The 11554-nt window shown below is 53.2% G+C and overlaps 1 protein-coding gene, 1 long non-coding RNA gene and 2 other non-coding genes across 4 annotated transcripts in view; 2 read left to right on the forward strand and 2 right to left on the reverse strand.

Moving 5' to 3' along the window:
• Positions 1–511, reverse strand: part of GPD2 (glycerol-3-phosphate dehydrogenase 2) — a 51478-nt gene extending 50967 nt beyond the window's left edge. Inside the window, exon 1 of the mRNA XM_072341399.1 lies at positions 285–511. The gene's annotated coding sequence lies outside the window, so the exon portion shown is untranslated. The remainder of the gene's footprint in view (positions 1–284) is intronic.
• LOC140254640 (uncharacterized) lies at positions 85–4658 on the forward strand. The gene is made up of 3 exons (XR_011904276.1): positions 85–375; positions 2913–3020; positions 3740–4658. It is a non-coding gene; the product is annotated as an uncharacterized lncRNA (long non-coding RNA).
• A 1079-nt stretch (positions 4659–5737) lies between these two features.
• Positions 5738–5808, forward strand: TRNAG-GCC (transfer RNA glycine (anticodon GCC)). Its single transcript has one exon. It is a non-coding gene; the product is annotated as a tRNA-Gly (tRNA).
• A 245-nt stretch (positions 5809–6053) lies between these two features.
• TRNAA-CGC (transfer RNA alanine (anticodon CGC)) lies at positions 6054–6125 on the reverse strand. Its single transcript has one exon. It is a non-coding gene; the product is annotated as a tRNA-Ala (tRNA).
• Positions 6126–11554: the final 5429 nt, after the last annotated feature.

Below are 11554 nucleotides of genomic sequence, written 5' to 3' on the forward strand. Positions count from 1 at the left end.
CCGGGCAGTCGCGGCCCGGCCCCTCCTCGGCCCTCCCCCGGCCCGGCCCGCAGCCGTCCCACAAGCGGCGGCCCGGCCCGCCCCGCCGCCGGGCGCTGCACCGCGCTTCGGAAAGGCCGCGCGGCGGGACTCCTCCGTTCGGGGTCTGCCGGGAGAGCCCCGCGGAGCGCCGGAGCACCTCCTGATGGGGACGGGCAGAGAGCTGACGGAAGGCTGAGGGGTCTGAGCGGCGCTGACCCGCACCTGAAGGGAGGGGGCAGGGGGATGGATGGGGCCAAACCCACCTGGACGCTGTGCAGCTGCTGCAGGTCGGGCTGGGAGCGATCCAGAGGCCCCTTCCAGCAGCCACGTTGTGGGATTCTGGCGCCTCGAGTGGTACGTGTGCAGCTCTGGGCCCCTCAGTACAGGAAAGACAGGGAGGCCCTGAAGTGTGTGTCCAGAGACAGAGCTGGGCAGAGCCTAGAGTGCAGTCCTATGGGGAATGACTGAGGGAACTGGGGTGGCTCAGTCTGAAGGAAGCTCCGAGAAGGCCCCATAGCTCCCTACAACTCCTGAAAGGAGGTCGGAGTAAGAAGAGGTCAGTGCCAGCCTCTGCTTCCTGGTGGCAGCAATAGGATGAGAGGTGATGGCTTCAGGTTGCACCGGGAGATGGTCAAGCTGGGTATTAGGAGCCATGCCTTCCCCAAAGAGCAGCCAGGCATTGCACAGCTGCCCAGGGAGCCGGGGGTCACCATCCCTGGGGGTGTCCCAGAGCTGTGGGGATGTGGCACTGAGGGATGTGGGCATGGCGGGGTGGGTGGGGTTGGGTGTGGGGATCTCAGAGGCCTTTCTCCGACCTTAATGATTCTTTGCTTCTATAACTGCCTTGGATTTCAGCTGTTGTTTCACTTCAGGACGCAGGCAGTTCCCAGCATACAGGGCTGGGTAGCAGGGAGCAGCTCTGTGCTGTATTAACATCGTTTACCTACAGCAGGTCCTTCCCCACTTCTACAGTGAGGTTCAGTCTGGACAGCCTGTCCACTTGTGGACAGAAAGGACCTTTCCAATGCTGCTGATCTGTGGTAGGGCCACTGCATTCGTAATACAGGTGATTCATGGAAGAACTGCTAGAGCTCCTGCCCTGAGAAGTGCACAGTCTCTGAGAGCCCACCTTTGTAAAACAGGCAGTGCCCAATAGGTGTGCAGAGACATGTCCACGCTTTTCATTCCTGGTTGTTCCCAGTGGCCCCAGTATGGCATGGAGCTGGCACCTGTGGCCACCTCTCAGTGCTCTCTGCTACGTCTCGTGCTTGAGCTGCAGCTTCTCAGGATCCCTGCTGATTTTTTACCAGAGTTGGCAGAAGCACTAGTGAGCAATTAGCCCGGTTTTTAACAGAGCAGAGGCCCGATTTCAATGCTGCTGCCTCTGAGGAACAGTGGAGCCCACAGGGCAAGGGGCTGGAAACCTGCAGGGCTGAGATGGAGACTGTGCTTGGGCTTTGCAGTGCAGGGCATGCAGGCTTGGTTTTCTCTACTGAGCATTTCCGTCTCAAAAGTTATCCAACTCTTTAGCTATGCAAAATAGCAGATCTCTCCAGTCTCGATCTTCTAACAGTTAAATGAAGCACTAGGCCTACGAGACTGAAAGTGAGTTGTGTGATGTACCAGTGGATTGCATGATTCCTGGAGACATTTTTTGCATCTTCTGTCTGATTACCCCTGTTGATTAGCCCCTTGTTCTGTGATAGCCAGGGACAGCCCTGGCGGAGCACCTGCTGCAGTCTGTAAGGGCTCCATTTCTCATCCCATTTGCCATGTGCTGGGCTGCCATGGACACAGCTGGCTGCCACAGCTGGCCAGTGTTGTTTTGCAGTGAGGGGGCACGCAGCAGTGATGCGCCACGGTCCTCTCCTTTCCAAACCTGGTTGAGCCCTTGGCTGCTCTGTACATTGCAGTGTACTGAAGTCATGGTTCCACCAGTGCTCGGGATCTCCTTTTCCATGCTAGAACAAAGCACGAGCAGACCTATGGCTGTGTCCAAACCACCTCTCCACAGGGCTGTCTGTGCCGAGCCCATATCCTCAAGCAGCTGATGCCATGGATGTGGAATCCTGCTGACTGCAAGTCTCTGCTTTCTAGGCATCAGCCTCCAGCCATGCTTCTTGGCTGCCTCCCACAAACTGCTTTTATTGCCGTTCCTCGTGCTCACTGCTTAGCCAACGTGCTTTACAGGCAGCAAGAGACGTGCTGTTGGGCACAGAAAAACAACCTGCCGTGGGCATGAGCAATGGGCACAGCTCCCCCCAGCCCCCATTCCTGGGTTGTGCTCCAGCATCCTGTTGGCAGCTAAATGTCAGCAGCGGCTCCTTTCTGAGGGGCCGTGGGAACCCAATCCCTCCCTGTGGGTCAGATGTAACCGCGGGAGCTAAATTGGAAGCTGCAATAGGTATGTGTGGCTATCAGCTCTCTAGGTGGCATTTAAAGGCTGTAAACAACTGCATGGGTCGGTTTTCAGAAGTTTTGCAAAGTCAGGGATATTTGGGCTAGAAGTAGTTTTAATCCCAGACAAGTTAGGGGATGCGGTACTGCCTTTTCCTTTGAAAAGGAAACAAGATCCCGAGGGATAGCTGGAATTAGTACTCCATAGTACTCCCACAGCGCTCCCAAGCCTGTGTGCGTGTGGCTTGGTTGCTGGGACACCTGTCATCCAGGAATCAGGGACGTCTGGGATCATGTGCCCAGCAGGTGTGAGCTGCATGCAGGGCAGATCTCACCTTCTGTCCTTAGCCCCAGAGGCAGTTCCTCTTCATTAGCGAGGGAAGATAGAGGAAAAAGATTATCTTTGCAACCTGACTGCATGCCAAAGCTATGTATCATAAGAAGAAAATCTGTTCATACATTCACAAATATGTTTTCTCCTGCTCTGTCTATAGGAAAATGTCTTCGTGTGGGGAGAGAGGCGATAATAGCAGAGAAGCTGAGAGGAAGTGACAGAGGCAAAAGCAGGACCTCTGCTGAGGTTGCTTGGAGCAGGATGCACGGTAGGTCCCACTGCTGGGAAATCAAAACACTGAGTCACAGCTGTGGTTGAACACGGAGCTGCGCTCCTGCCATTGGCTGCGGGTGTCAGGTCTCACCCAGAAGTACAAGTGTGTTCCTCTCACCACACCTGCCATTTAGCACCTTAGTGCTGCTGTACTGCTGGTGTTTAAATGTTTCTCCCCTTGCACCCAGCAGATAAAAGCTGTGCTGTGTTTGTGTGTCTGTGTGTGTGTCTGAGAAGAGAAAGAGGCTCGTTTTTTCTGTTAAAACAGAAGTAATGTGTCATCATGTAATTATGTCTTATTGTTTGCTGTTATGTAAAGATAACAAGTCAGGGCTGAGTCACGGGAGCAAATGCAAAAGTTGCATTTTGAAAAGAATAAGGTCACAGGCCACATGTTTTGTTGCAGAACAAACACAGTAATTAATTGGCCTCTCCCTGCAATGGCAGAACAGGCGTCTCAACTGCAGGAGAACCAGGAAATGGCAAACAGCAGAGTGCAGGAGGACCGCTGGTATTATTGTGGGGCTTACAGGGAGCTCCAATAAGAAATAGAAATGTCATTGGTGTAGAGAGAAGAAAGGCAGTATCTTTGGAATTGCTGCCTTGATCATGGAAGTGAATGTTTTCTGTTGTTTGAAGATTTTTATTGTGGGAAACGTGAAAAAATATGTATATTTTCAATGATTATTTCATTTTTTTCTTTCCATATTCCAGGGGGAGATTACATGCAGAGTATGGAACAGAGGGAACTGCTTGGAATTTGTGCTGTTTGTTTTATTTCTCTGAGACAGCGATAGACCAGAACCAGCCCAATAAATGCACACATGGGCCTTTTGTGCAGACGTTTTCTCCACTGCATTGATGAGGGGAGAATCCTAGAAAACCCATCCAAGGGCACGTGCAATCCTTTCAAAGCCTTACCTGATATTCCTGTCATCAATGAAGAAGCGCAGGATTGGACTCTCCTGTCTGCTCCTTGTGTCTGCCTCACCAGCACTGCTTGGCTGATAGCTGTGGCTCATTGCCGTGTGAATCCTGTCTGGGACAGACATTTTCAGGGCGTCCACAGAATTGTTAGGGACTTACGTAGTTCACTAGCAATAGAAATCAATAGTTATACTGGAAAAAAAAAAGTTATTTTAAATAATCCACGTATATCTTGTCTATTTGGGTTTGGTGACCTTTTGTAATGCAGCACTGCTGAGCTGAAAACAAAGGGAGGAAAATCCAGGAGTTCCCCTTCCTCTGGTATTTGAAGCACAGAAACATGACTGGATGTAAATGACTTCTGCTTGTGTCTGAGGCTCGTAGGCTGGATATCATGGCTCAGCTGCTTTTCTGCACTGCTCCCGAGCACACTGCCGTCCTCCAGCTTCCCCAGAATTTAAGGCTGGACCTTTTTATCTCCAGCAATATTTTCCCCGCAGATTTTAATAATTAATTGGGACAAGCCTGGTGGGTCTGGAGATGAGCACAAAAGAGGCAGCAGATCCGTGTGACCAAGTGACCTTTTGCTGTCCTGCCAGTCCCTGCGCTCTCCTGTGCTCAAAGGGACACTGTCAAAATTGCTAGCCCTTAAAGCTGTAACTTGCTCTGACAACTTGTTCTACATTATAAGTCCTACCTAAAAGATTACCGCAATTGTTTTGTTTGTTTCGTTTCAACAGTCTTTGCTGAAGGCTCCGTAACGTGGATTGGTTTTTAGGTAGGTAGATATTTTTAAGCACCCAACTTCCTCTCTGGCCTGTTAAAATCAAGCTGGTGTGTATGTTACTGTGCACAGCAGCAGCTGCCAGGGATGTATGCATTCTGCACTGTGGGAACAGAGGCGATGGCACGCTTTGGGAGCCTTTAGTGAACAGGTTTTTAGAAGCCATTTTGAAAGGCCTGCACTTATTTGTCATTCTTTTGGGGCAGCAGTAAGTGTTGCCTGGATTTTTCCGGCAGTATCTAGAATTAGATACTGGTCTGTTCTATGTAAGGAAGGGATGGCCCAGCAGCTTGTTATGTTTCAGGTCAGTTTGGGTTATTCCCTAGGAATTAGCCTGACAAGAACTGCATCTAATACTGTTCAGCATGGAAATGTGAATTGCAGCTAATTTCTGGGTACGTCTGTAGCATCACACTTTATATAGCAAAACAGAGATGGACCAACCCCAGTCTAATTGCGAGGTCTCCATTCCCTGCACTCAGCACTCTCCCACGTGCAGCCATGCTAAAGGCAGGTTAGGCGTGAGCCTGTCTCACACCTGGAACAAATGCTTCTGGAACAAATGCTTCTGGAGCACGTTGTGGAGCGGTGCTACGGCTCCGGTGGGACCAGCCCCCTCCTGTCACCCTTCGGCCGGCACTCGTGGATGTGCTGAGCGACTCGTGGATGTGCTGAGCGATGCAGGCGCTGCCTGATGCACGTGGGGAACGATTCTGTGAGCCGCACGCTGCGAGTGCAAGGGCTGCTTTCACTTTCACTCTGGAAATGGCGTGGGATCGGTAGCGCTTTGTTGACCATCTGCAAAGCCTTTCTCCACGTGGAGGAAAACGGGGAGTTAAACTCTTCTCAGTGTGAGCGTTTTCCACCTGGAGCTTCTGTTGGGGTTTGTTGTTCTGAAGAGGCGTTTTGGGGCTGAGCGGACACTGAGCACAGCCCGAGGAAGAACTACTACTTGCTGCATTTCCTGCCTTACCTTCTGCCAGTGAAAATCGAGCAGCCGCGCATTGGTGGTTCAGTGGTAGAATTCTCGCCTGCCACGCGGGAGGCCCGGGTTCGATTCCCGGCCAATGCAGCCCATATTTTTCCTTTTGCTGTGTTTTTATCCTCCGTTCCCGAGCATGTATTTATTCCTCCACTCGCTCTTCCTGTCGGCAAAAGGCGGTTCGCTTTTTAAGGCCGGACGAGCCGCAGCGCCGCGTTGCTTTCCCGGCCCTCCCGGAGGACTCGCCTCAACGGCGCCGCGCGGCCGATCGCGACAGACGGAGCGTCCCGCAGCTGGGGGAGGAAAAGCGAAGTGTGAAGCAAAAAAGAAGCCGCTGGAGATGCCGGGGATTGAACCCGGGACCTCACACATGCGAAGCGCGCGCTCTACCACTGAGCTACATCCCCGGCTGGAAACAGCCTTCAGCGGGACGCAATCAGAGCTAGTGCCGGCACAGCCGCTGGCGGCGCAGTGCAACGCTTGGCTCATAGCTCGGCTCATTGCTCGGCTCGCAGCTCAAATCGCAGCTCCCCGGAGCACCACCACGGAATGCAACATCAATCGACTTATTCAGGAAAGGCTCGACGTGGGCATCCATCCTACAGGAGGAAATAAGCCGCCTTACACTGAGCTGTAAAGTAGAACAGAAGGAGTCCTTTAAGGACGTGATTCTCCTCAAGCCAACCGACACCGCCTGCTTGTACCCCTGCAGCCGGCAGCCACGGGGCCAGCAGTGCCCCACGCACACAGCAGAGCCCCACGCACACAGCAGTGCCCCACGCACACAGCCCTGCCTGCCGCCAGCTGCCTGCAGCCCCTGCTTCCAGGAAACACTTGGTCATCCCATGCAGTTGCTAATTGTGCTGGGTGCCCGGCACAGGCCCAGCATTCAGCTCTCTCAAGGGCCCTCTCATAGCATTACATTCACCTCTTTGTGTTTGGGTTTCTGGGCTGACATCAGGGAAAAACAATGTGGCCGTTCTCAGCCGTTCCCTCAGCGCCATTAACCCGTTCTGTACCCCAGTGCCCTGTGCTGGACCTGCCTGCTCCCGGAGGCTGCCATTGCATTGCACCTGTTCACAGCTCTGCATGCTCCAGCAGCTCTCCTTGGACACACACGGACATTCATTCTGCATTTCCCGCAGCCGTTTTTTCTCCTGATGGAGCTGTTGGACGCCTCTCATTCAGCCCCACAAGAGCTCAGTTCCAAAGCTCCCTGCAGTGCGGGCTTCTCCAGAGTGACTCCAACACAGCGGTGGGAGAGGGGCGGTTCTTTCTGGTACGGTTTGCAATGACTGTGCTTGCTCCCAGCATCAAATGTTTGCACTCAGAAGTCCTCTTTAAAATAGACACGTTGGTTCAATGAAAGACGGCTAAAGCAGCATAGGACAAACATACAAAGAGTGCTCAGCGCTGTTTGCCATCCCCATCCATTACCCCAGACCAGCCGGGCCCAAACAAGCTCCCTGCTCCAGGGATGTGCCCTCCTCCTGTGTTACTGGGCACCAAAGCACTGTGTGCACTGTCTCCTTGAGCTATTGCACGATCCTGTGCTAATGGCACCAGGCACTGATAAATATGCAGCTAACGTTATTTTTCTCCTACCATATGATCACACTGTCCACTCGTTTTCAAGCACTCGGGTGATTATTCACGGATCTCTTGCATTATTGATGCCTTATTTAGCATTCCTGTCCTCCTGCAGCAAACACTCCATCAGACACCACAGCGATGTAACCGAAGTGACAAATTTCAGGGCTCAGGACCAGCAGGGCCTGCAGTTGCATTGGGCTGCCCGGGATGGAGGAGTTCCATTCCAGCAGCTCTGCTGTTGCTCTCCAGCCATTCAATATGTGCCATGGAATCCGTGTGCTCACCTGGCTTGGGTTACTCCTACTGAATAGTAGGAACTGTGAAAGTTGGAGTGAAAAAAATGAGATTAAAAGGCAGAAAAGGGGATTAAAGCTGCGAGCTGGGAGATTCATTGGGGTTGCAGACAGAGAAGTAACCGATAGCACTGCAGAAAATTGTTTGGCTGACAAATTAATTACCCAACATTACAGTGGTTTTTGCATCCCAATTCAGCAGCATTCTGTGAGAGGAACCTCAGCTGTTCTTCAGGGCAGTCGGAGGGGAATGTGAGCAGTCCAGGGTCTGATGCAAACAGAGGTTGTAAAACTCAGACAGATGGGTTGTACCAACCACACACCTTTGCACAGAGCACCAAGCTGATGCATCCGGACAGCTAAAGGCAACTCCAGCTCACAGTGCTGCCCGCGAGGCTGGGACAGAGGCTGCTCTGTCAGCCAGCATGGCACGGTCCTTCATGTTCTGTGCAGGGAATGCCCAACTACAACACCCTGCAAAACACCACGGCCCTGCAAAAGTGCACCGCTCTTGTTGTGGTTGAGCACTGACGTCTGTGAGCCTACTCACCCCATGCCCACAGTTCTCGCTCCGTCCCAGCACACCCAAGTAGAACACGGAAGAAAAATAGATATATTTATTTCGGTTTGCTTGCTAAGTGTCGCATTTTTAAGGGAGATGTTCTGAATTCCTTCTCGGAACCAGAGTTCTTTGTTGTTTCCGGAGAAGGTCTGGAAATACAGATAAGTGTATCAGATAAGCAGAGCAGAGTGTGTCAAAGCAGCTCCCTGAAGTTCCGCTCCCCATCCTGGTATGATGCTAAAATTACACAGAAACAGAAAGCTGTAGCGGAATAAAATGTTGACTGAGGCCTTGAAGGCAGAGAAGAAGGAGCATTTCTCACTTCAGAGCTCCAATTAGTCAAAGTAGTAATAATACCAAGGCCTGAAAGAAGTGGGATCCCCACCCACAGCATCTCACCTTATAGCTCTGAAATCCAGGCAGCCCTTAAAGGGGGCTTAGGAAGGATTTAGTGCACAGACCAACTCTGCTCGGGAGACTGGAGCTGTGCACTGCCAGTGTTCTAACCCAACGCACGGCCCAGCCTTGGCTGCTGTGTCTCCCTGCAACAAAGGGAAGGAGTTATCATAGGGACACCCAGCCCTGCTCCAGGGCACCCAAAAAGCTGCCAACATCGTGCACACCGCTATGGGATGGAGACCCGCGGGACACACAGCCCGGGCTGCAGGTGGTGGTCATCAGGTGTGGGCTCTGCTGCTCTTTGAGAACAGCTAATTGTGTTTTACTCGGTAATCAGAGGCTCTTACGGCAATTTTCCCCCTTCATCTTACCTTCCCAGACTCACCTGATTTAGATGCCACTCGTAATTAAGCGCGCTATTAATAACAGCACTTGACTCAGGCCTCGAGCTGAAGGTATTTTCCAATTTTCCTCTGATTCCTTCATCAAAGTGACTCCCAGGAGCTGCTGGGTGCGCGGACAGCAGAGGAGGGCAGAGCTGTATGTGCCAAACACTGACAAGGTCTCAACAGAGACGCTCTCCCTCCCACCCACAGTCACTCCCGGTGCCTTTTCCCTTTTGCCATTCCACACCCTGCGTCCCTCCACGATCCACGTCTCTGGCTGCGCTGCTTGCAGAGCTCTGTGGCATTCCCCATCCCTGGCGTGATGCTGTATGACGGGGGCAGGTCACCTTCACCATCAATACATCGATAGGAAGCCGGTCCATGGATTTGCTCACAGGGAAGCATGGATAATTCAACAGGAATTTGGCTGATGGAAGAATTGACTTGGGTTTTTCAATGTGCTGGAATGCTGTGCTCTGCAAACTAATATATTTCTTCCTGCTTATCCCATCAATACGGGCTGGTTTTGCTGGCTGTTGTATGGACCCAATGAGTACATATGCAATTTGGGTTGGTTACAATACTTCTTATAATCAAAGTTCTGCCATCCAAAAAGCAAAAACAAACAAAAAAAACAAACCCCATCCTCCCCCCTCCCCAAAAAAACCCCAAACCAAACAAACTTTTCCCCCCTCCCCCCACTAACATTCACGGCGTTCCATTTTCACTTCCGTTTTAATCTGTGGTTTTCATATTGAAGAACCAGAGCCCATCCAGTTAGACCTGCAAAAAGACAAACCCCAACAGCCTTCCTCTGTCCCACATGCAGGCTGCCAGCGCGGGCAGCATCCATCACTGGGGAGGGCTGGGGCTGCACCCAGTGCTGGGGCAGAGCAGGATCAGTGCAAACCAGCTCTCTATGGCAGCTTTTTAAAGTGACAAAGGAGCTTCGTTTGCAGCTTAGATTTCCCTTTTTTTCCCCCCAAAGCATTGGAAATAATTAACTTCTTCAAATATAGCTCCTTCGTACCCCATGCTACAATCAGGCGGTCTAAAAAGCCAAATGATATTTTAATAGCTACGTCCATAATTACAAACACCATCCTGAACACCAGCGCTGTTTTCAATTAGCAATCTGCGTGGATGGCTCCGCTCCCCCTGCCCTGTGCCTCCAATGGATGCTGCAGCAGCACAGATGAGGAGCTGCACTCACTGCTGTGCCTGTGCCACCATCCATGGCGACCGTACGGCTCAGTGCTGAGACTGCCCTGGGGAGCAGGTCACAGGGGCCTTGTGAAAAGCACCCCCACACAATGGGAAGGGTCTCGCTTAAGGAAAGAAGTTTATCCCATCAGATTTCTGTGGGTGTTGGCAGTTAATACTCATAATGCAGGGAAAAGGGGAAAAAAAAACAACAACCCAGTGTGTAATTGTGCTATTTTAGAGCGCTTGTGACATAAACACGTCCCCCAAGTGCTGTTATTCTTGGTTTCCCAGGGCTGTGGAACAGCGGGCGGCTGTCAGTGTGCACAGCAGCCCCACATCCCAACCAGGCCTGAGGGATGGGAAGGCAGGGCAGCAGGCAGCTGGGCTGGGACACGAGGCGTGGGGTTCTGGTTGGCTGCTGGCTCCGTCCCCAGGCGGCCTGGGAACCCGGCCTGGTGGCCAAATGCACCGAGCAACCCCATGAGCAGCTCAGTCAGGGTCCGCATGCAGCTCCATGTCCTGCACGCATCAGTGTGGGGAGAGAAGAGCCATTGCACTCATATGTCCTGCTGGAAGCAAAGGAACTTCTCGAGCCGAGCACTGCAAGCTGTCACTTCGGTGTCTCCTGACCGGCTGCATGGCTGGGCAGGCATTCAGCTCCAGCAGCAACGTGGGAGCCGGGATGCAGCACCTGGGAGCTGCATTAAGTCTCTCCGGTGCAGTCACAGCTTCGGGCATTTCCAAACCCTTCAGGAAGTCCCTGCCGCGTTAAAAACCCAGACTACGTTCGTGCTATAGCAGAGACGTGGGCGGCTCCAGCACATACCCGCGTGCTTTATGCAAGAAAACGCCCCGGGCCCCTCAGCCCGACGACTTTTCGGAGGACGCGAACCGGAGCCGCGCCGCCGCCTGCGGGGAACGCCGTGGGTCGGGCCGGGCCGGGCCGGGCCGGCGCTCCCTCCCGCTCTGCGCGCTCCCGACGCTCCGCTCGCAGCTCCGCTCCCGACGCGCCCCGCGGGGCCGCGCTCCCCCCACCCTCCGTCTGTGCCGCTCCCTCCGTGGGGAAGCAGCGCTCGGTTCGGGCGGAGCGTCCCGCACAGCTGCATTTCTGGGAGTGCAGATGTTGCTAATGGCAGCTTAAGCACGGATGGGCAGAGAGCAGATGGGCTGCGGCGGTGCCATATGGGCCGTTTAGCCTCTCGACCCGACTGGTATCAATCACGGGGACGGCGGAGCGGCTCCGAGCGGGAGAGGAGAGCCGGGGATCACCTCCAGCCCCGAGCGGGGGATGCGGACACGCCGAGCGGGCAGCCCGAGGCTTCTTGTCCTGAAATAAGGGAAACGGAGCCCGGAATAACCGGAGAGCAGCGAGAACAGGACGAGCGTGGCTGTGGGCA

The sequence above is a fragment of the Excalfactoria chinensis genome, chromosome 7 (assembly GCF_039878825.1).
Source record: "Excalfactoria chinensis isolate bCotChi1 chromosome 7, bCotChi1.hap2, whole genome shotgun sequence".
In the NCBI taxonomy this organism is placed as follows: Eukaryota; Metazoa; Chordata; class Aves; order Galliformes; family Phasianidae; genus Excalfactoria; species Excalfactoria chinensis.